The sequence below is a fragment of the Anomaloglossus baeobatrachus genome, chromosome 10 (assembly GCF_048569485.1).
Source record: "Anomaloglossus baeobatrachus isolate aAnoBae1 chromosome 10, aAnoBae1.hap1, whole genome shotgun sequence".
Lineage (NCBI taxonomy): Eukaryota > Metazoa > Chordata > Amphibia > Anura > Aromobatidae > Anomaloglossus > Anomaloglossus baeobatrachus.
This window is the reverse complement of record NC_134362.1, coordinates 10,325,377-10,350,094: the sequence shown is the minus strand read 5'-3', so window position 1 is coordinate 10,350,094 and position 24,718 is coordinate 10,325,377. Positions and strand designations below refer to the sequence as shown.

The following is a 24,718-nucleotide window of genomic DNA, read 5'->3' as shown; positions in this document are numbered from 1 at the left end:
AAAACATATGTCCAGTATTAGTCAGTACAGGGAAAATGCTCCGAGCACCACCCTGTATTATACCACTATCCCCATATCCACCACGAGGGGGGCAAACTGCCTGGTAGTGCCCGCTCATCACTAGTTACCAGTACTGAGCACCCGAGCATGGTAGTGCCCGCTCATCACTAGTTACCAGTACTGAGCACCCGAGCATGGTAGTGCCCGCTCATCACTAGTTACGAGTACTGAGCACCTGAGCATGGTAGTGCCCACTCATCACTAGTTACCAGTACTGAGCACCCGAGCATGGTAGTGCCCGCTCATCACTAGTTACCAGTACTGAGCACCCGAGCATGGTAGTGCCCGCTCATCACTAGTTACCAGTACTGAGCACCCGAGCATGGTAGTGCCCGCTCATCACTAGTTACCAGTACTGAGCACCCGAGCATGGTAGTGCCCGCTCATCACTAGTTACCAGTACTGAGCACCCGAGCATGGTAGTGCCCGCTCATCACTAGTTACCAGTACTGAGCACCCGAGCATGGTAGTGCCGCTCATCACTAGTTACCAGTACTGAGCACCTGAGCATGGTAGTGCCCGCTCATCACTAGTTACCAGTACTGAGCACCTGAGCATGGTAGTGCTCGCTCATCACTAGTTACCAGTACAGAGCACCTGAGCATGGTAGTGCCCGCTCATCACTAGTTACCAGTACTGAGCACCTGAGCATGGTAGTGCCCGCTCATCACTAGTTACTAGTACTGAGCACCTGAGCATGGTAGTGCCCGCTCATCACTAGTTACCAGTACTGAGCACCTGAGCATGGTAGTGCCCACTCATCACTAGTTACCAGTACTGAGCACCCGAGCATGGTAGTGCCCGCTCATCACTAGTTACCAGTACTGAGCACCTGAGCATGGTAGTGCTCGCTTATCAGTAGTTACCAGTACAGAGCACCCGAGCATGGTAGTGCTCACTCATCACTAGTTACCAGTACTGAGCACCCGAGCATGGTAGTGCTCGCTCATCACTAGTTACCAGTACAGAGCACCCGAGCATGGTAGTGCCCTCTCATCACTAGTTACCAGTACTGAGCACCCGAGCATGGTAGTGCCCGCTCATCACTAGTTACCAGTACAGAGCACCCGAGCATGGTAGTGCCCGCTCATCACTAGTTACCAGTACTGAGCCCCCGAGCATGGTAGTGCCCGCTCATCACTAGTTACCAGTACTGAGCACCCGAGCATGGTAGTGCCCGCTCATCACTAGTTACCAGTACTGAGCACCCGAGCATGGTAGTGCCGGCTCATCACTAGTTACTAGTACTGAGCACCTGAGCATGGTAGTGCCCGCTCATCACTAGTTACCAGTACTGAGCACCTGAGCATGGTAGTGCCCGCTCATCACTATTTCTTACATCTCAAGAACTGCTCCACAGCCCAGAAATCACCGCATGAGGCCAAATACTGACTGTCCAGACAGTGGTGAAGCCCATCCCATCCATACGTAAGTAAATAGCCGGCGCTCGTTGGCCGCGGTCTCCGGCCGGCATTGATCATTGTAGGTTTTTGCCGTAATGCCGCGTTCTGTGCCGATTTCTCAGTGACATGTTTTATTTATGGCTCCATGGTTAATAACTGGCAATATTTAGTCTCCCGTAATCCCGGCCTTAAGGCTGCTTTACACCAGGCAATCTATCGTGCGATAGATCGTCGGGGTCACGGATTTTGTGACACACATCCGGCATCGCTGGCGACATCGGCCTGTGTGACACCTCCTAGCGACGCAGTATCGCTCACAAATCGTGAGTCGGGTACTGCTCGTTAGGTTCCATAATATCGGTTACTTTAGTCGCCCATCGTTTCCGTGGTAGCACACGTCGCTCCGTGTGACACCACGGGAACGATGAGCAGCTCACCTGCCTCCCGCGGCCGCCGCCGGCTCTATGTGGAAGGAAGGAGGTGGGCGGGATGTTTACGTCCCGCTCATCTCCGTCCCTCCGCTTCTATTGGCCGGCGCCCGTGTGACGTCGCTGTGACGCCGAACGTCCCTCCCACTCCAGGAAGTGGACGTTCGCCGCCCACAGCGAGGTCGCACGAGAGGTAAGTATGTGTGACGGGGTTTAGTAACTTTGTGCGACACGGGCAGCGATTTGCCCGTGACGCAAAAAGGACGGGGGCGGGTACGATCGATTGTGAAATCGCACAATCGGTCGTACCGTGTAAAGCAGGCTTTAGGGCCACGCACGACCGATATCTGGCACCGGTATGAAGCACTGGATGTCGCTGGTTTGCTCTTGGAGGTTTAACTCTTGATTTGACATAGGTCACATTGAATAGTTTTTTATACATTTTAACAATGTTTTTTCTAGTCCAAATGGATTTTATCATGATAATCAGATACGCCTGAGCCATGAAAAACGAATGCGTGAGGGGTAAGTGCAGCCCCCAAAGTTACGCACCAGTCCTCCCCCCATAGGATTCTGTAGCCAATGTATATTTATTGGATCATGATCTGTGGATCGTTCCAGGTCCGGCCGCTGCCAACACGCAGACATTTCTACTACAGCGCCCCTGCAGGGCAAGTGTGGTACTGCATAACCATTATCCTAAAAGGAATCTGTCAGCAGGTATTTGCTATGTAATCCGAGAGCACCATGATGTAGGGGCAGAGACCCTGACTCCATCGCTGTCTCCTTTGCTGGGCTGTGTGTTGCTGTTAAAATAAAATTAGAGTTTTGTCAGCAGTAGATCATCATCGCAGCACGAGCGTCTCTCATGCCTCCGGACCCAGTCACAAGCTCCCCACCGATCAGCAGCTTTCTGTCCATATACAGTGTACACAGAAAGCTGCCAATCAGTGGTCGAGGGGGATACACAGAAAGCTGCCAATCAGTGGTCGAGGGGGATACACAGAAAGCTGACAATCAGTGGTTTGGGGTGGGGGATACACAGAAAGCTGACAATCAGTGATGTGGGCAAGGTTACACAGGGCTCAGCATTCCCACCTCTGCTAGATCTGATTTATACCCACTCATAGGTGGCAACTAGACAGGACAGAGACAGCATGAGTCCTTGAGGTGAAAGTCCCCTGTCCCTCAACAGTCCTTGTGGCGTGACCCTCCTCAGTCCTTGTGGTGACCGGCCATGTCCCCTGCCCCTTAGTCTGTGTGGTGAACGTCCCCTGTCCCTCCTCAGTCCCTGTGGTGAACGTCTTGTGACCCCTGTCCCTCTACAGTGCTTGCGGTGAACCTCCCGTGACCCTCCTCAGTCCTTCTGGTGAACGTCTCCTATCACTCAACAGTCCTTGTGGTGAACATCTTCTGCCCACTCTCAATCCTTGTGGTAAACGTCCAGTGTCCCCTGTCCCTCCTCAGTCCTTGTGGTGAACGTCCCGTGTCCCCTGTCCCTCCTCAGTCCTGGTGGTGACTGTCCCGTGTCCCCTGTCCCTCCTCAGTCCTGGTGGTTACTGTCCCGTGTCCCCTGTCCCTCCTCAGTCCTGGTGGTGACTGTCCCGTGTCCCCTGTCCCTCCTCAGTCCTTGTGGTGACTGTCCCGTGTCCCCTGTCCCTCCTCAGTCCTTGTGGTGACTGCCCCGTGTCCCCTGTCTCTCCTCAGTCCTTGTGGTGAACGTCCCCTGTCTCTCCTCAGTCCTTGTGGTGAACGTCCCCTGTCCCCTGTCCCTCCTCAGTCCTGGTGGTGACTGTCCCGTGTCCCCTGTCCCTCCTCAGTCCTGGTGGTGACTGTCCCGTGTCCCCTGTCCCTCCTCAGTCCTTGTGGTGACTGTCCCGTGTCCCCTGTCCCTCCTCAGTCCTGGTGGTGACTGTCCCGTGTCCCCTGTCCCTCCTCAGTCCTGGTGGTGACTGGCCTGTGTCCCCTGTCCCTCCTCAGTCCTGGTGGTGACTGCCCCGTGTCCCCTGTCCCTGCTCAGTCCTGGTGGTGACTGTCCTGTGTTCCTCCTCAGTCCTGGTGGTGACTGTCCTGTGTCCCTCCTCAGTCCTGGTGGTGACTGTCCCGTGTCCCCTGTCTCTCCTCAGTCCTAGTGGTAACTGTCCTGTGTCCCCTGTCCCTCCTCAGTCCTGGTGGTGACTGCCCCGTGTCCCCTGTCCCTCCTCAGTCCTGGTGGTGACTGTCCCGTGTCCCCTGTCCCTCCTCAGTCCTGGTGGCGACTGTCCCGTGTCCCCTGTCCCTCCTCAGTCCTGGTGGTGACTGTCCCGTGTCCCCTGTCCCTCCTCAGTCCTTGTGGTGACTGCCCCGTGTCCCCTGTCTCCTCAGTCCTTGTGGTGAACGTCCCCTGTCTCTCCTCAGTCCTTGTGGTGAACGTCCCCTGTCCCTCCTCAGTCCTGGTGGTGACTGTCCCGTGTCCCCTGTCCCTCCTCAGTCCTGGTGGTGACTGTCCCGTGTCCCCTGTCCCTCCTCAGTCCTTGTGGTGACTGTCCCGTGTCCCCTGTCCCTCCTCAGTCCTGGTGGTGACTGTCCCGTGTCCCCTGTCCCTCCTCAGTCCTGGTGGTGACTGGCCTGTGTCCCCTGTCCCTCCTCAGTCCTGGTGGTGACTGCCCCGTGTCCCCTGTCCCTGCTCAGTCCTGGTGGTGACTGTCCTGTGTTCCTCCTCAGTCCTGGTGGTGACTGTCCTGTGTCCCTCCTCAGTCCTGGTGGTGACTGTCCCGTGTCCCCTGTCTCTCCTCAGTCCTAGTGGTAACTGTCCTGTGTCCCCTGTCCCTCCTCAGTCCTGGTGGTGACTGCCCCGTGTCCCCTGTCCCTCCTCAGTCCTGGTGGTGACTGTCCCGTGTCCCCTGTCCCTCCTCAGTCCTGGTGGCGACTGTCCCGTGTCCCCTGTCCCTCCTCAGTCCTGGTGGTGACTGTCCCGTGTCCCCTGTCCCTCCTCAGTCCTTGTGGTGACTGCCCCGTGTCCCCTGTCTCCTCAGTCCTTGTGGTGAACGTCCCCTGTCTCTCCTCAGTCCTTGTGGTGAACGTCCCCTGTCCCTCCTCAGTCCTGGTGGTGACTGTCCCGTGTCCCCTGTCCCTCCTCAGTCCTGGTGGTGACTGTCCCGTGTCCCCTGTCCCTCCTCAGTCCTTGTGGTGACTGTCCCGTGTCCCCTGTCCCTCCTCAGTCCTGGTGGTGACTGTCCCGTGTCCCCTGTCCCTCCTCAGTCCTGGTGGTGATTGGCCTGTGTCCCCTGTCCCTCCTCAGTCCTGGTGGTGACTGCCCCGTGTCCCCTGTCCCTGCTCAGTCCAGGTGGTGACTGTCCTGTGTTCCTCCTCAGTCCTGGTGGTGACTGTCCTGTGTCCCTCCTCAGTCCTGGTGGTGACTGCCCCGTGTCCCCTGTCCCTCCTCAGTCCTGGTGGTGACTGTCCCGTGTCCCCTGTCCCTCCTCAGTCCTGGTGGCGACTGTCCCGTGTCCCCTGTCCCTCCTCAGTCCTGGTGGCGACTGCCCCGTGTCCCCTGTCCCTCCTCAGTCCTGGTGGTGACTGCCCCGTGTCCTCGGTCCCTCCTCAGTCCTGGTGGTGACTGCCCCGTGTCCCCTGTCCCTCCTCAGTCCTGGTGGTGACTGCCCCGTGTCCCCTGTCCCTCCTCAGTCCTGGTGGTGACTGTCCCGTGTCCCCTGTCCCTCCTCAGTCCTGGTGGTTACTGTCCCGTGTCCCCTGTCTCTCCTCAGTCCTGGTGGTGACTGCCCCGTGTCCCCTGTCCCTCCTCAGTCCTGGTGGTGACTGCCCCGTGTCCCCTGTCCCTCCTCAGTCCTGGTGGTGACTGCCCCGTGTCCCCTGTCCCTCCTCAGTCCTGGTGGTGACTGCCCCGTGTCCCCTGTCCCTCCTCAGTCCTGGTGGTGACTGTCCCGTGTCCCCTGTCCCTCCTCAGTCCTTGTGGTGACTGCCCCGTGTCCCCTGTCCCTCCTCAGTCCTGGTGGTGACTGTCCCGTGTCCCCTGTCCCTCCTCAGTCCTGGTGGTTACTGTCCCGTGTCCCCTGTCCCGCCTCAGTCCTGGTGGTGACTGCGCCGTGTCCCCTGTCCCTCCTCAGTCCTGGTGGTGACTGTCCCGTGTCCCCTGTCCCTCCTCAGTCCTGGTGGTGACTGTCCCGTGTCCCCTGTCCCTCCTCAGTCCTTGTGGTGACTGCCCCGTGTCCCCTGTCTCTCCTCAGTCCTTGTGGTGAACGTCCCCTGTCTCTCCTCAGTCCTTGTGGTGAACGTCCCCTGTCCCCTGTCTCTCCTCAGTCCTGGTGGTTACTGTCCCGTGTCCCCTGTCCCTCCTCAGTCCTGGTGGTGACTGTCCCGTGTCCCCTGTCCCTCCTCAGTCCTGGTGGTGACTGTCCCGTGTCCCCTGTCCCTCTTCAGTCCTGGTGGTGACTGCCCCGTGTCCCCTGTCCCTCCTCAGTCCTGGTGGTGACTGCCCCGTGTCCCCTGTCCCTCCTCAGTCCTGGTGGTGACTGTCCCGTGTCCCCTGTCCCTCCTCAGTCCTGGTGGTGACTGTCCCGTGTCCCCTGTCTCTCCTCAGTCCTTGTGGTGAACGTCCCCTGTCCCCTGTCTCTCCTCAGTCCTGGTGGTGACTGCCCCGTGTCCCCTGTCTCTCCTCAGTCCTGGTGGTGACTGCCCCGTGTCCCCTGTCTCTCCTCAGTCCTGGTGGTGACTGTCCCGTGTCCCCTGTCCCTCCTCAGTCCTGGTGGTGACTGCCCCGTGTCCCCTGTCCCTCCTCAGTCCTGGTGGTGACTGCCCCGTGTCCCCTGTCCCTCCTCAGTCCTGGTGGTGACTGCCCAGTGTCCCCTGTCCCTCCTCAGTCCTGGTGGTGACTGCCCCGTGTCCCCTGTCCCTCCTCAGTCCTTGTGGTTACTGTCCCGTGTCCCCTGTCCCTCCTCAGTCCTGGTGGTTACTGTCCCGTGTCCCCTGTCCCTCCTCAGTCCTGGTGGTTACTGTTCCGTGTCCCCTGTCCCTCCTCAGTCCTGGTGGTTACTGTCCCGTGTCCCCTATCTCTCCTCAGTCCTGGTGGTGACTGCCCCGTGTCCCCTGTCCCTCCTCAGTCCTGGTGGTTACTGTCCCGTGTCCCCTGTCCCTCCTCAGTCCTGGTGGTTACTGTCCCGTGTCCCCTGTCCCTCCTCAGTCCTGGTGGTTACTGTCCCGTGTCCCCTGTCCCTCCTCAGTCCTGGTGGTTACTGTCTCGTGTCCCCTGTCTCTCCTCAGTCCTGGTGGTGACTGTCTCGTGTCCCCTGTCCCTCCTCAGTCCTGGTGGTGACTGCCCCGTGTCCCCCGTCTCTCCTCAGTCCTGGTGGTGACTGTCCCGTGTCCCCTGTCCCTCCTCAGTCCTGGTGGTGACTGCCCCGTGTCCCCCGTCTCTCCTCAGTCCTGGTGGTGACTGCCCCGTGTCCCCTGTCCCTCCTCAGTCCTGGTGGTGACTGCCCCGTGTCCCCTGTCTCTCCTCAGTCCTGGTGGTGACTGTCCCGTGTCCCCTGTCCCTCCTCAGTCCTGGTGGTGACTGCCCCGTGTCCCCTGTCTCTCCTCAGTCCTGGTGGTTACTGTCCCGTGTCCCCTGTCCCTCCTCAGTCCTGGTGGTGACTGTCCCGTGTCCCCTGTCCCTCCTCAGTCCTGGTGGTGACTGTCCCGTGTCCCCTGTCCCTCCTCAGTCCTGGTGGTGACTGCCCCGTGTCCCCTGTCCCTCCTCAGTCCTGGAGGTGACTGCCCCGTGTCCCCTGTCCCTCCTCAGTCCTGGTGGTGACTGCCCCGTGTCCCCTGTCCCTCCTCAGTCCTGGTGGTGACTGCCCCGTGTCCCCTGTCCCTCCTCAGTCCTGGTGGTGACTGCCCCGTGTCCCTCCTCAGTCCTGGTGGTGACTGTCCCGTGTCCCCTGTCCCTCCTCAGTCCTGGTGGTTACTGTCCCGTGTCCCCTGTCCCTCCTCAGTCCTGGTGGTGACTGTCCCGTGTCCCCTGTCTCTCCTCAGTCCTGGTCGTTACTGTCCCGTGTCCCCTGTCCCTCCTCAGTCCTGGTGGTGACTGCCCCGTGTCCCCTGTCCCTCCTCAGTCCTGGTGGTGACTGCCCCGTGTCCCTCCTCAGTCCTGGTGGTGACTGCCCCGTGTCCCTCCTCAGTCCTGGTGGTGACTGTCCCGTGTCCCCTGTCCCTCCTCAGTCCTGGTGGTTACTGTCCCGTGTCCCCTGTCCCTCCTCAGTCCTGGTGGTGACTGTCCCGTGTCCCCTGTCTCTCCTCAGTCCTGGTCGTTACTGTCCCGTGTCCCCTGTCCCTCCTCAGTCCTGGTGGTGACTGCCCCGTGTCCCTCCTCAGTCCTGGTGGTGACTGCCCCGTGTCCCTCCTCAGTCCTGGTGGTGACTGTCCCGTGTCCCCTGTCCCTCCTCAGTCCTGGTGGTTACTGTCCCGTGTCCCCTGTCCCTCCTCAGTCCTGGTGGTTACTGTCCCGTGTCCCCTGTCCCTCCTCAGTCCTGGTGGTTACTGTCCCGTGTCCCCTGTCCCTCCTCAGTCCTGGTGGTTACTGTCTCGTGTCCCCTGTCTCTCCTCAGTCCTGGTGGTGACTGTCTCGTGTCCCCTGTCCCTCCTCAGTCCTGGTGGTTACTGTCCCGTGTCCCCTGTCCCTCCTCAGTCCTGGTGGTGACTGTCCCGTGTCCCCTGTCTCTCCTCAGTCCTGGTCGTTACTGTCTCGTGTCCCCTGTCCCTCCTCAGTCCTGGTGGTGACTGTCCCGTGTCCCCTGTCCCTCCTCAGTCCTGGTGGTTACTGTCCCGTGTCCCCTGTCCCTCCTCAGTCCTGGTGGTGACTGTCCCGTGTCCCCTGTCTCTCCTCAGTCCTGGTCGTTACTGTCCCGTGTCCCCTGTCTCTCCTCAGTCCTGGTGGTGACTGTCCCGTGTCCCCTGTCCCTCCTCAGTCCTGGTGGTGACTGTCCCGTGTCCCCTGTCTCTCCTCAGTCCTGGTCGTTACTGTCCCGTGTCCCCTGTCCCTCCTCAGTCCTGGTGGTGACTGTCCCATGTCCCTCCTCATTGTACGTTCACTGCCCACGCGGCTGCAGAGGTCGCACAATTCTCCGTTGTCTGGGAAGGGGGGAGCGATTCTGTGGTGACATTACGGGAGCGGTGCCAAGTGTAAAGGGCTCCTCTGAATGTATCACCCAGACAGGGGGGCGCAGAGCAGCCGGAGCTGACGACCCCTCATCATTGATTACAATCCCCTCTATCACCATCCACAGTAATGCGGAGTATTGTGAGAGGCAGGCGGCATTATGTGCACCAGATGGCGGTGAGTTTCTGTACGTGCTGTTCTATCACTCTGCTCATCATATGATATAAGTAGATGGCGGCGCTGTCTGGGGCCAGTCACTGGAGTCGCCTGACCTCCCGGGAGGTCACTGGAGCCGCCGGTCCTCCCGGGAGGTCACTGGAGCCGCCGGTCCTCCCGGGAGGTCACTGGAGCCGCCGGTCCTCCCGGGAGGTCACTGGAGCCGCCTGTCCTCCCAAGAGGTCACTGGAGCCGCCGGACCTCCCGGGATGTCTCTGGTCAGTGATTACCTGCGGCCATCACTGCATTCTCACATGATACCGAGGCAGAAGAAGAATAAAGCTTCACCAATAACAAGGGCGTTCTGCCCCCGAGATGCTCTGCAAATTATCTGTGCACTTCAGCGGAACTTTACATATTTTTCTAGGATGATGACATCACTGTGTGTATTATCCCTGTACTGTGACATCACTGTGTGTACTATCCCTGTACTGTAACATCACTGTGTGTATTACCCCTGTACTGTGACATCGCTGTGTGTATTATCCCTGTACTGTGACATCACTGTGTGTATTATCCCTGTACTGTGACATCACTGTGTGTATTACCCCTGTACTGTGACATCACTGTGTGTATTATCCCTGTACTGTGACATCACTGTGTGTATTATCCCTGTACTGTGACATCACTGTGTGTATTATCCCTGTACTGTGACATCACTGTGTGTATTATCCCTGTACTGTGACATCACTGTGTGTATTACCCCTGTACTGTGACATCACTGTGTGTGTCACGAACCACCGGGGGGTCACTCAGAAATCCCCCGCGCTGGCTACCAGTACGTCACAATCGGGGGGTAACAAGTGGGGGTCACCCCTACTTTATACCTCCCGACCGACAGACAGAGCACGTGACGCGCTCTCTAGCGCCCCTCTTATAGTCAGGCCAATTATGGAATTGCCCGACAATAAGCAAGGAGGCCGCTATACTACTTATGCCGATTATTGAAGGGTCCCCGGTGAGAGTAGGGTATATATTCCCCCGACCTCCGCGGGCGGAATATATAAAATCTCCCCGAATCTCACTGGCCTCCCCACAATAATCCTTGGCACAACTCGCTGCCACCAACCGATTTACGGTAACTATTAGCCGAACACACAGACGTGGGATTCAAGATCGAGATAACAGAACAGCCCAAGATTAATTATATAATTTAATCGCCTAAAGCACACTAGAAACTACAATATATACAATAGGGAATCTACAGAATATACATATGTCAGAGTACAGTTACAGATAAAGCATGGTTTACAAACAGGTATGGAATTCAATCAGTTACCTTGTGCGTCTGGCCACAGGGGGGCGCTGTAGACCAGGTTTCTAGGATTCTTCCTCACAGGTCTTTCCCAACCAGGCCCCCGAGCAGAAGAACGCTGGAAAATGGCCGAAGTAGGGTTATCAACCTGGGCAGATCCAGGTCCCCTCCTACCTTAGTGACCTCACAGGGAAGCACTGCCACTCCCCCTGCATGGATCAGAATTATCCAGCCAAGGGGATATTGGCCATAACTTTGCCTGGGAGCGTCGTAGGCGGACGCCAATGCTCTCATTGTGACAGTTATGAATTTAGCTACAGAACGAGGGGACTCATGACCTGTCTGCCAGTTCCCCATTGGCTGATATCACGCCTGGGGCATTTCCCAATGTCCTGCTCCCATAAAAAGGGTGTGCCGGCATCGTCCACATGCGGAGACACCATTTTTATGGTTGCCATATTTATCGGAAATATGGCTTGCGAGATATGAACCATTTTTTTACTGGAGTCGTTCTGTCTGGCTATTTCCATAGCCTTGCTAACTAGCTAGCAGCCCCCACTACAGGGTGACGGCAGGGAGTCATCCTGTGTCCATTGTCCTAAAGCCACCTAATTTCCATATCACAGGACATGGCCATGGATTTGTTGCTAAACCAGTTGTGTGAAGGGAAGGGGGTAGTGACACCAGGAGAGGGCTTCCTGACATGACTTGAATGTCATGATTTATCGTCATATCTCCGGATTTACCTCACACCTCCCCCCTTTTGAGGGCGCTAGGGGGCAGCACACTCCGGTGTTCCCCCGTGCGCCCGTCCGCGACCTCTCCTTGTCGGGACAGCCCGTCTGCGTTACCGTGGTCACGGCCCCTTTTGTGGCGAATGGTGAAGTTGTATTGCTGGAGCGCAAGGCTCCATCGCAACAATCGCCCATTCGTCCCAGAGACGGTGTGCAACCAGCTGAGGGGATTGTGGTCCGTCTCCACGATGAAGTGGCGCCCGTATAGATAGGGTTGCAGACGCTGCAGGGCCCACACTATGGCCAGGCACTCCTTCTCCATCGTGGAATAGGCAACTTCCCTTGGTAACAGCTTCCTGCTCAGGTACAAGACCGGGTGCTCTTGGCTCGCAGAGTCCACCTGGCTGAGCACCGCACCGAGGCCGAAGTCACTGGCGTCGGTCTGTACTACAAACGGCCGCGTGAAGTCGGCTGCCTGTAGCACGGGCGGGCTGGACAGGGCGTCCTTTAGGGCCCGGAAGGCTGTCTCGCAGTCCATTGTCCAATCGACTGCAGAGGGCAGCTTCTTCTTGGTGAGGTCCGTCAAGGGCTTTGCCAGGCTACTATAGCATGGAACAAACCTCCTATAGTACCCAGCGGTCCCCAAGAAGGACATCACCTGCTTCTTGGTCCTGGGGGTGGGCCAGGATGCGATGGCTTCCACTTTCTCAGGCTCGGGCTTCAGTGTTCTCCCACCTACCCGGTGACCGAGGTACTGGACCTCGCTCATGGCCAGCTGACACTTTCCCGGCTTGATGGTCAAACCTGCCCGGTGGACCCGCCTGAGCACCTGTGCTAGATGCTCTAGGTGATCTTCCCAGGTGGGACTGAAGACGGCAATGTCATCCAGGTACGCGGCCGCGTACCCTTCAAGTCCCTTGAGCAGGGTGTTGACCATCCGCTGGAAAGTGGCAGGGGCATTCCTCATCCCGAATGGCATCACCGTGGACTCGTACAGTCCAAATGGGGTAATAAAGGCAGAGCGTTCCCTGGCCTTGCGAGTCAGGGGGATCTGCCAATATCCCCGGCTCAGGTCCATGATGGTCAGGTACTGAGCCCCGGCCAACTGATCGAGCAGGTCATCGATGCGTGGCATTGGGTACGCATCGGCGACCGTGACAGCATTGAGCCCCCTGTAGTCCACGCAGAACCGAGTGGTTCGGTCCTTCTTAGGGACGAGGACTACAGGCGAGGCCCAAGCGCTGTTGGATGCCTGGATCACCCCCAGCTTCAGCATCTCGTCAATCTCCTGGCGCATGTGTTGCTGCACCTCCAGGGAGACCCGATATGCTGAACGCCGGATCGGGGGATGATCCCCAGTGTCCACGTGATGGACAGCCAAGTCAGTCCTTCCGGGCTGGTTGGTCAACAACCCCCGGAAGGGGTGTAGGGTGGCCCACAGCTGGGACCGTTGGTCCTCCAAGAGCTGGTGGCCAACCTCCACATCCTCAATGGATCCGCCTGCCCTAACCTGGGCTAGCATATCCAAGAGGGTTTCCGCTTCTCCCTCCTCGGGCAGGTTGCACACGGGGAGCGCACATGCCTCCCGCTCATGATGTGCCTTCATCATGTTCACATGGAAGGGCTTCCGCCTTCCACGGGCAGGGTCCAGGGTGACCAGGTACGTTACAGGGTTGAGCTGCTGGTACACGAGGTATGGGCCTTCCCAGGCTGCCTGAAGCTTGTCCTGTGGTACGGGGACCAGTACCCACACCTTTTGACCCACTTGGTAGGTCCTCTCACAAGCGTTCTGGTCGTACCAACGCTTCTGATCGGCCTGGGCTTGAGCCATATTGTCGTGTACCAGTTGCGTCAAGGCCTGCATTTTGTCCCGGAAGCGCATGACATACTCGATAACCGACACTCCAGGGGTGGCCAAATCCCCTTCCCAAGCCTCTTTCACCAGAGCCAGGGGGCCCCGCACACGTCGCCCGTACAGGAGCTCAAACGGTGAGAATCCTGTTGAGGCCTGTGGAACCTCCCGGTAAGCAAATAACAGGTGTGGGAGATACCGCTCCCAGTCACGCCCATGGGAGTCGACCAACATCTTAAGCATCTGCTTTAAGGTGCCATTGAACCGCTCGCACAGGCCATTAGTCTGTGGATGGTACGGGCTGGCCACCAGATGTCGCACCTGGACTTGCTTACAGAGGGCCTCCATCAGCTGGGACATGAATTGGGTCCCCCGGTCAGTGAGCATTTCCTGGGGAAAACCCACTCGGGAGAAAATCTCCAGCAATGCGGTGGCCACCTTGTCAGCCCGAATGGACGACAAGGCCACTGCTTCTGGGTACCGGGTGGCATAGTCCACTACCGTCAGTATGAAGCGTTTCCCGGAGCTGCTGGGGATGGCCAGCGGGCCGACCAGATCCACAGCCACCCTCCTGAAAGGCTCATCGATGATTGGCAGAGATACCAGTGGGGCTTTGGGGCGTGGCCCCGCCTTCCCCACTCTCTGACAGGTTTCACACGAACGGCAGTAGGCAGCCACATCGGCCCCCATTTTTGGCCAGTAGCAATGCTGGTTTAACCTGGCCTTGGTCTTAGCGATCCCTAGGTGTCCGGCCATCGGAATCTCATGTGCGATCCGCAACAACTCCGTCCGGAACGGATAGGGTACCACCAACTGTCGGTCCCTGGGCCACGCCTCCGGTGAACCCTGCTGGACCGTGGCCCGGTACAGCCGTCCTTGGTCCCAGACCACTCGCTCCGGGTCCGAGTCCGAGGGAGGCTGTGCCACCTGCTCCTTTAGAGCTTTCAGGCTGTCGTCAGCTTCTAACGCTGCCTGAAACCCCTGACCAGATGTGGCCAGAATCGACGAGACTGTCACATCTTCGGTCAGTACCCCGGGACCTGTGTCCTGGCCTCCACCTGACTCGGCTGCCACTTGGTCAGAAGGGGAAGAGCTATCGGACCTCCGGGAGGCCCCTTGGCTTCCAGCACTCCCACTGCGGGTGACAGCGGCCACAGCCGCTGCGACCGTGGGTCGTGCCTGCTCCTCCTCCGTTCCTGACCAAGTCGCCGGCTCAGGCAGACCTACCTGGCTTCCTGACACCCCGGTTGTGGGGGAACCCTGCACCGAGATCTTACCTGGGAGCACTTCCGCTCCTGGACCGGCCCCAATCTCACCTGCCTGTTCCCCTCCTGCAGCAACAGAACCCCGCTGTGAAATCTCTGGGGACCCCACATTTGCTGTGGTAGCCCCCACCCCACACACTGGTCCTCCCCCTGCAGCACCCTGCTCTCTGCTTATCCCTGCAGAGGGCAACAGATCCCAGCTCACAGGCTGATTACTTGTAGAGGCATTGTCACACCTCTCTCTGACCCCCTCCCCTGTCACAGCTGCAGCTGTGTGTGTGTCTATGGTGTCTGTGCAAGCAGAAATATCAGAGTTCACTCCCTCCTCCCTTACATCATTCATAGATAACACACTAACATTGTCAGGAGTCATGTCAGCACTGGCTGAAGGTTCAGCCTTTGGGGCGGGGCCAAACTGGGAGGTTATTTGCCCCAAATCTGTCCCAAGTAGCACGTTTGCAGGGATCCGATCAGTTACCCCCACCTCCCTCACCCCTCGCCCTGCGCCCCAGTCCACATAAATGTCAGCAACAGGTAGCGCCGGGTCAATGCCTCCAATCCCGGAGACAGCGAGGGTTTTTCCAGGGATCAAGTCTTGGGGGGACACCATCTCAGGCCGCACCAGAGTCACCTCCGAGGCGCTGTCTCGCAGTCCTATGGTCACAGACTGGCCGACGGTGACAGGTTGGAAGCTGTCCAGGGACCTACCACCACCCCCACCCACACAATACACCTTGGGCGGCCCTTGGGACGGGGACGGAGCCGGGGCCTTGGGACGCTGAGGGCACATGGCCTTGAAGTGTCCAGGTAGGTTGCACTGGTGGCACCGTCTTGGCTCTGCCACGGGCCTGGAGAGGGGAGTTGAGGGGGACACCCCCTGCAGTCTAGGGGCAGGTGGGGCAGTCGCAGAGTTCATCTTACCCCCTCTCCAGGTGCTGCTGGTGGCTGCTCTCCTGGCCTCAGGAGCCCGATTGTTGGTGTAGTCATCTGCCAGGGCAGCTGTAGCCGTGGATCCCTTTGGCTTCTGGTCTCGGATGAACTGGCGGAGATCCTCAGGGCAGTTCCACAAGAGTTGCTCCGTGATGAACAAGTCCAGGATCTCCGGTCCGGTGGAAAGCTGCAGGCCTTGGGTCCAGTGGTCGGCAGCTCGGGCAAGTGCCCGCCGGTGGTCAGCCCAGGAGTCCTTTGGTCCCTTCTGCAGCGTCCGGAACTTCTTGCGGTAGGACTCCGGGGTGAGGTTGTACTGTTGGATCAGGGCCCGCTTGATGGTGTCGTAGCCCTGATCCGCCTCAGCAGGCAAGTCCCCAAGGATATCCAGGGCCTTACCCCTTAAACGGGGGGTCAGGTATTTGGCCCACTGGTCCTTGTTCAGATGATGCTGCAAGCAAGTCCGTTCAAAAGCAGTCAAGAAAGAGTCCAAGTCTCCATCCTTCTCCAGCACTGGGAAGTCCTCAACACGGACCTTTGGAAGTTTGGTGTCTGGAAGGTCACGGGTGGCTGATGAGGGCCGGAGCTGAGCTAGCTGCAGCTGGTAGTTACGCTCTGCCTGGCGCTCTTCACGCGCTGCTTGCCGCTCACGCTCGGCCATGAGTTCCTTGTAGCCCTCCCGGTCTCCAGCCTGGCGTAGGGCCATAGCCATTTGAAGAAGGCTATCCGAGCCTCCCAGGCTCGGTGGAATGGCACGTGGTGATCTGCGGCCCGCTGCGGAGCCTGGTGATTCACTGTCCATTGCAGAGCGGAGGGCTGGCATCTGGCTCGTTGAGGACCCTTGGGCGAGCTGCTCCTCATCTTGTCCAGCAGTGCCCGGTTGTGCAATGCCCTCTGCAGAGCTGTTTTCTGGCGTCGAGCTCCTGGAGGACTCGTGGACAACCTCCTCATCGTCTCTGGCCTTAGCATCGGCCATTCCTTTGGCTTTGCTCCTGGTGCTCTCAGCCATTCTTGCAGACTTTTGGTCACTGACACAGAACTGACACCTGATGCCTCCACACACCTTACAGTATCTGCACTCTGACACTCTAGTGTTGAGCTAGTCTGAAGACCCCAGCAGCCACAGCTGCTGCAGGCAGTCTTTAGTGTCTGGGAGTATGGGTCTCACACTCACACACACTATTATCTCGATCCCACCGCTTGCCACCAATATGTCACGAACCACCGGGGGGTCACTCAGAAATCCCCCGCGCTGGCTACCAGTACGTCACAATCGGGGGGTAACAAGTGGGGGTCACCCCTACTTTATACCTCCCGACCGACAGACAGAGCACGTGACGCGCTCTCTAGCGCCCCTCTTATAGTCAGGCCAATTATGGAATTGCCCGACAATAAGCAAGGAGGCCGCTATACTACTTATGCCGATTATTGAAGGGTCCCCGGTGAGAGTAGGGTATATATTCCCCCGACCTCCGCGGGCGGAATATATAAACTCTCCCCGAATCTCACTGGCCTCCCCACAATAATCCTTGGCACAACTCGCTGCCACCAACCGCTTCACGGTAACTATTAGCCGAACACACAGACGTGGGATTCAAGATCGAGATAACAGAACAGCCCAAGATTAATTATATAATTTAATCGCCTAAAGCACACTAGAAACTACAATATATACAATAGGGAATCTACAGAATATACATATGTCAGAGTACAGTTACAGATAAAGCATGGTTTACAAACAGGTATGGAATTCAATCAGTTACCTTGTGCGTCTGGCCACAGGGGGGCGCTGTAGACCAGGTTTCTAGGATTCTTCCTCACAGGTCTTTCCCAACCAGGCCCCCGAGCAGAAGAACGCTGGAAAATGGCCGAAGTAGGGTTATCAACCTGGGCAGATCCAGGTCCCCTCCTACCTTAGTGACCTCACAGGGAAGCACTGCCACTCCCCCTGCATGGATCAGAATTATCCAGCCAAGGGGATATTGGCCATAACTTTGCCTGGGAGCGTCGTAGGCGGACGCCAATGCTCTCATTGTGACAGTTATGAATTTAGCTACAGAACGAGGGGACTCATGACCTGTCTGCCAGTTCCCCATTGGCTGATATCACGCCTGGGGCATTTCCCAATGTCCTGCTCCCATAAAAAGGGTGTGCCGGCATCGTCCACATGCGGAGACACCATTTTTATGGTTGCCATATTTATCGGAAATATGGCTTGCGAGATATGAACCATTTTTTTACTGGAGTCGTTCTGTCTGGCTATTTCCATAGCCTTGCTAACTAGCTAGCAGCCCCCACTACAGGGTGACGGCAGGGAGTCATCCTGTGTCCATTGTCCTAAAGCCACCTAATTTCCATATCACAGGACATGGCCATGGATTTGTTGCTAAACCAGTTGTGTGAAGGGAAGGGGGTAGTGACACCAGGAGAGGGCTTCCTGACATGACTTGAATGTCATGATTTATCGTCATATCTCCGGATTTACCTCACAGTGTGTATTACCCCTGTACTGTAACATCACTGTGTGTACTATCCCTGTACTGTGACATCACTGTGTGTATTATCCCTGCACTGTGACATCACTGTGTGTATTACCCCTGTACTGTGACATCCCTGTGTGTATTATCCCTGTACTGTGACATCCCTGTGTGTATTATCCCTGTACTGTGACATCACTGTGTGTATTACCCCTGTACTGTGACATCACTGTGTGTATTACCCCTGTACTGTAACATCACTGTGTGTACTATCCCTGTACTGTGACATCACTGTGTGTATTATCCCTGCACTGTGACATCACTGTGTGTATTACCCCTGTACTGTGACATCCCTGTGTGTATTATCCCTGTACTGTGACATCACTGTGTGTATTATCCCTGTACTGTGACATCACTGTGTGTATTATCCCTGTACTGTGACATCACTGTGTATTATCCCTGTACTGTGACATCACTGTGTGCATTATCCCTGTACTGTGACATCGCTGTGTGTATTATCCCTGTACTGTGACATCGCTGTGTGTATTATCCCTGTACTGTGACATCGCTGTGTGCATTATCCCTGTACTGTGACATCACTGGATATACCTATAAAAAATTGAATGCTTTTCTGATTAACCCTTCAAGGCTTCTTTCCCACATAGTTGTATGGAACAGTTTTATATTTTGCTTATCAAATAAAGTCATGTTTTTTCATATTGAAAAGCCTATAAAAGCCTATGGACAAATTAATGAAAATCTCCTCTCCTAGAGCACTCTGGAGCTGGAAAAGGCACAGGGAACCTCAAAAAAAACAAAACAAAAAAAAAAACAAAAAACCAAACACAAAATAAAAAGGTACTACTTTCCTAATTTCCTTTTTACTTTTAGTTTTTATCTGCAAGAAGCATTTTTGTGATAAGAGTGTGGCAAAAAATAACATAAAACAGCGCAGCATAAACATACAATCAATCCGCAGGAATCCGGGATACAGATCTGCAGTAAATCGCGCCGTTTCGCTGCTGATTTAATATTGTGAATTTTCTCTAAAAAAGAAGTTTTAAAAAAGTTAGTGTTTTGAAATCTGCAGATGTGTTTTATGGAGGATTCAATGAGAATGTTCTGCAAAATCTATAACGTCACATTACCAGGGGGGTAAACTGCAAAGAACCTATACAAAACCTCAGAGGGGTGAGGATCCGCTCCGCATGGATGAGGAGTGCAATCATATACATTGTTCTAGAAATTACAATACAGATCTGGGAAACTCTGGCACATGCACCTGATATGATGGGGTACAGGACTGCTCCACACGCACCTGATATGATGGGGTACAGGACTGCTCCACATGCACCTGATATGATGGGGTACAGGACTGCTCCACACGCACCTGATATGATGGGGTACAGGACTGCTCCACCTGCACCTGATATGATGGGGTACAGGACTGCTCCACATGCACCTGATATGATGGGGTACAGGACTGCTCCACATGCACCTGATATGATGGGGTACAGGACTGCTCCACATGCACCTGATATGATGGGGTACAGGACTGCTCCACACGGCACCTGATATGATGGGGCACAGGACTGCTCCACCTGCACCTGATATGATGGGGTACAGGACTGCTCCACCTGCACCTGATATGATGGGGTACAGGACTGCTCCACATGCACCTGATATGATGGGGTACAGGACTGCTCCACATGCACCTGATATGATGGGGTACAGGACTGCTCCACATGCACCTGATATGATGGGGTACAGGACTGCTCCACCTGCACCTGATATGATGGGGTACAGGACTGCTCCACATGCACCTGATATGATGGGGTACAGGACTGCTCCACATGCACCTGATATGATGGGGTACAGGACTGCTCCACATGCACCTGATATGATGGGGTACAGGACTGCTCCACATGCACCTGATATGATGGGGTACAGGACTGCTCCACATGCACCTGATATGATGGGGCACAGGACTGCTCCACATGCACCTGATATGATGGGGTACAGGACTGCTCCACATGCACCTGATATGATGGGGCACAGGACTGCTCCACATGCACCTGATATGATGGGGTACAGGACTGCTCCACATGCACCTGATATGATGGGGTACAGGACTTCTCCACATGCACCTGATATGATGGGGTACAGGACTGCTCCACCTGCACCTGATATGATGGGGTACAGGACTGCTCCACACGCACCTGATATGATGGGGTACAGGACTGCTCCACATGCACCTGATATGATGGGGTACAGGACTGCTCCACACGCACCTGATATGATGGGGTACAGGACTGCTCCACCTGCACCTGATATGATGGGGTACAGGACTGCTCCACCTGCACCTGATATGATGGGGTACAGGACTGCTCCACATGCACCTGATATGATGGGGTACAGGACTGCTCCACATGCACCTGATATGATGGGGTACAGGACTGCTCCACACGGCACCTGATATGATGGGGCACAGGACTGCTCCACCTGCACCTGATATGATGGGGTACAGGACTTCTCCACATGCACCTGATATGATGGGGTACAGGACTGCTCCACCTGCACCTGATATGATGGGGTACAGGACTGCTCCACATGCACCTGATATGATGGGGTACAGGACTGCTCCACATGCACCTGATATGATGGGGTACAGGACTGCTCCACATGCACCTGATATGATGGGGTACAGGACTGCTCCACATGCACCTGATATGATGGGGTACAGGACTGCTCCACATGCACCTGATATGATGGGGTACAGGACTGCTCCACACGGCACCTGATATGATGGGGCACAGGACTGCTCCACCTGCACCTGATATGATGGGGTACAGGACTGCTCCACCTGCACCTGATATGATGGGGTACAGGACTGCTCCACATGCACCTGATATGATGGGGTACAGGACTGCTCCACATGCACCTGATATGATGGGGTACAGGACTGCTCCACATGCACCTGATATGATGGGGTACAGGACTGCTCCACCTGCACCTGATATGATGGGGTACAGGACTGCTCCACATGCACCTGATATGATGGGGTACAGGACTGCTCCACATGCACCTGATATGATGGGGTACAGGACTGCTCCACATGCACCTGATATGATGGGGTACAGGACTGCTCCACATGCACCTGATATGATGGGGCACAGGACTGCTCCACATGCACCTGATATGATGGGGTACAGGACTGCTCCACATGCACCTGATATGATGGGGCACAGGACTGCTCCACATGCACCTGATATGATGGGGTACAGGACTGCTCCACATGCACCTGATATGATGGGGTACAGGACTTCTCCACATGCACCTGATATGATGGGGTACAGGACTGCTCCACATGCACCTGATATGATGGGGTACAGGACTGCTCCACCTGCACCTGATATGATGGGGTACAGGACTTCTCCACATGCACCTGATATGATGGGGTACAGGACTGCTCCACCTGCACCTGATATGATGGGGTACAGGACTGCTCCACATGCACCTGATATGATGGGGCACAGGACTGCTCCACATGCACCTGATATGATGGGGTACAGGACTGCTCCACATGCACCTGATATGATGGGGTACAGGACTGCTCCACAGGACTTCTGGGACCGTTTCGTACAGCAGTGTCGTGCTTGTGCTATGGCTGTGTACACTGCGGTATGAATCACTTTTTAGGAACATTTAGAAGTTATGTCCTTGTTATTATAACGCCCCCCATAATGCTTCCCTCTGCACAGGTTGTGGGGGCACATTCTACAGGTGCAGTAGCTGTGACTATGGAGCATTTGTGCAGAGTTTGTGTCAGTAGAATAATCCCAGATGGAGTCTGACCTGATCGCAGTCTGTGCGGCGGCGGCAGCGGATCCGTTACAATGTATCACCGGGGTCACCTGACCGGATGGAACGTTCAGATCCCAGCGTTCTACAAGTGAACTCACCCGTGACGTCAGCGCTGCCAGGTGTCAGGTCTAGAGCTCCCGGGCACTGTGCGCCCTGCCCGTGCCCCTCCGGTCCTGCCCAGTGCCTTCCTGCTGCTCTCCCCCTGCCCGTGCCCCTCCGGTCCTGCCCAGTGCCTTCCTGCTGCTCTCCCCCTGCCCCTCCGGTCCTGCCCAGTGCCTTCCTGCTGCTCTCCCCCTGCCCGTGCCCCTCCGGTCCTGCCCAGTGCCTTCCTGCTGCTCTCCCCCTGCCCGTGCCCCTCCGGTCCTGCCCAGTGCCTTCCTGCTGCTCTCCCCCTGCCCGTGCCCCTCCGGTCCTGCCCAGTGCCTTCCTGCTGCTCTCCCCCTGCCCGTGCCCCTCCGGTCCTGCCCAGTGCCTTCCTGCTGCTCTCCCCCTGCCCGTGCCCCTCCGGTCCTGCCCAGTGCCTTCCTGCTGCTCTCCCCCTGCCCGTGCCCCTCCGGTCCTGCCCAGTGCCTGCTGCTCTCCCCCTGCCCGTGCCCAGTGCCTGCTCTCCCCCTGCCCGTGCCCCTCCGGTCCTGCCCAGTGCCTTCCTGCTGCTCTCCCCCCTGCACAGTGCCTGCTCTCCCCCTGCTCCCTGCACAGTGCCTGCTCTCCCCCTGCTCCCTGCACAGTGCCTGCTGCTCTCCCCCTGCCCCGTGCCTAGTGCCTGCTCTCACCCCCTGCCCCGTGCCTAGTGCCTGCTCTCACCCTGCTCCCTGCCTGCTCTCACCCTGCCCGTGCCCAGTGCCTGCTGCTCTCCCCCTGCTCCCTGCCCAGTGCCTGCTCTCCCCCTGCCCGTGCCCAGTGCCTGCTGCTCTCCCCCTGCTCCCTGCCCAGTGCCTGCTCTCCCCCTGCCCCGTGCCTAGTGCCTGCTCTCACCCTGCTCTCACCCTGCCCGTGCCCAGTGCCTGCTGCTCTCCCCCTGCTCCCTGCACAGTGCCTGCTGCTCTCACCCTGCTCCCTGCCCAGTGCCTGCTCTCCCCCTGCCCGTGCCCAGTGCCTGCTGCTCTCCCCCTGCTCCCTGCACAGTGCCTGCTGCTCTCACCCTGCTCCCTGCCCAGTGCCTGCTCTCCCCCTGCCCGTGCCCAGTGCCTGCTGCTCTCCCCCTGCTCCCTGCACAGTGCCTGCTGCTCTCACCCTGCTCCCTGCCCAGTGCCTGCTCTCCCCCTGCTCCCTGCCCAGTGCCTGCTCTCCCCCTGCTCCCTGCACAGTGCCTGCTGCTCTCCCCCTGCCCGTGCCCAGTGCCTGCTGCTCTCCCCCTGCTCCCTGCACAGTGCCTGCTGCTCTCCCCCTGCCCGTGCCCAGTGCCTGCTGCTCTCCCCCTGCCCGTGCCCAGTGCCTGCTGCTCTCCCCTTGCTCCCTGCACAGTGCCTGCTGCTCTCCCCCTGCTCTTTGCCCAGTGCCTGCTCTCCCCCTGCTCCCTGCCCAGTGCCTGCTCTCCCCCTGCTCTTTGCCCAGTGCCTGCTCTCCCCCTGCTCCCTGCACAGTGCCTGCTGCTCTCCCCCTGCCCCCTCCTCCCTTGTCACACTCTTGGCTCCTACTGTTTTTGGTGTTTGACCTTGACTTCTCTGCTCCTGGCCTGTGGGGGGCGCTGCTCCTATTTCTGAGTTTTGGAAATGGACAAGGATTCTGTCCTCTATAAAAAAAATAAAATTATATTAATTTGCATAAAACTCATGAAAAAAAAAGCAGCAAAAACACAAGCATGTGAGCACAGTCTTTTATACTGAAATAATAATAATAATAATAATCTTTATTTCTATAGCGCCAACATATTCCATAGCGCTTTACAATTCAGGAGGATCATATACAAACAAGTAACAGTTATAGAAATACAATATTTAGAGGGGAAAAAAAAATACAACCCTGCTCGTGAGAGCTTCCAATCTACAATGAGATGGGGGGAGAGGCAAGGTTCAAGTGCTTATTTACAATGACAATCCAGCCATCTCACGGAAATGGGGCTGGATAATGGTTTCCTGGACCAGTGGGCCCGAGCTTTGGGATGCATTTGGGTGCCATGGAGTTTGATGTGGAGTTATGTTGTGAGAGGTTGTAGAGGGACTATGTGAATCGAATCTGATTAGGGAGTGTGATAGGCCGCCCTAAAAAGATGCGTATTTAGGGTGCGCCTGAAGCTGAGTAAGTTGTGATTTGTCCTAACTTCTTGGGGTAGAGTGTTCCAGAGGGTTGGTGCAGCTCGGAAGAAGTCTTGGATCCGGGAGTGGGAGGTTCGAATTAGTGTGGATGTTAGTCGAAAGTCACTTGCAGAGCGTAGAGAACGGGTGGGGTGATAGACAGAGAGGAGGGTGGAGATGTAGGGGGTGCTGCACTGTGGAGAGCTTTGTGGTGATAGACAGAGAGGAGGGTGGAGATGTAGGGGGTGCTGCACTGTGGAGAGCTTTGTGGTGATAGACAGAGAGGAGGGTGGAGATGTAGGGGGTGCTGCACTGTGGAGAGCTTTGTGGTGATAGACAGAGAGGAGGGTGGAGATGTAGGGGGTGCTGCACTGTGGAGAGCTTTGTGGTAATAGACAGAGAGGAGGGTGGAGATGTAGGGGGTGCTGCACTGTGGAGAGCTTTGTGGTGATAGACAGAGAGGAGGGTGGAGATGTAGGGGGGTGCCGCACTGTGGAGAGCTTTGTGGTGACAGAGAGGAGGGTGGAGATGTAGGGGGTGCTGCACTGTGGAGAGCTTTGTGGTGATAGACAGAGAGGAGGGTGGAGATGTAGGGGGTGCCGCACTGTGGAGAGCTTTGTGGTGACAGAGAGGAGGGTGGAGATGTAGGGGGTGCTGCACTGTGGAGAGCTTTGTGGTGATAGACAGAGAGGAGGGTGGAGATGTAGGGGGTGCTGCACTGTGGAGAGCTTTGTGGTGATAGACAGAGAGGAGGGTGGAGATGTAGGGGGTGCCGCACTGTGGAGAGCTTTGTGGTGACAGAGAGGAGGGTGGAGATGTAGGGGGGTGCCGCACTGTGGAGAGCTTTGTGGTGACAGAGAGGAGGGTG

General features: G+C 56.8%; 1 protein-coding gene across 3 annotated transcripts in view; it reads right to left on the bottom strand.

Annotated features, from left to right (window-relative positions):
* PPFIBP2 (PPFIB scaffold protein 2) overlaps positions 1 to 21,798 on the bottom strand; it is a 239,716-nt gene extending 217,918 nt beyond the window's left edge. Inside the window, exon 1 of one of the 3 annotated variants that reach the window (XM_075326341.1) lies at positions 21,715 to 21,798. The gene's annotated coding sequence lies outside the window, so the exon portion shown is untranslated. Of the gene's footprint in view, positions 1 to 10,521; positions 10,541 to 21,607; positions 21,694 to 21,714 lie in introns of those variants that run through there. The other 2 variants (XM_075326343.1, XM_075326344.1) reach the window with 2 other exon arrangements.
* Between the last annotated feature and the right edge of the window lie 2,920 nt (positions 21,799 to 24,718).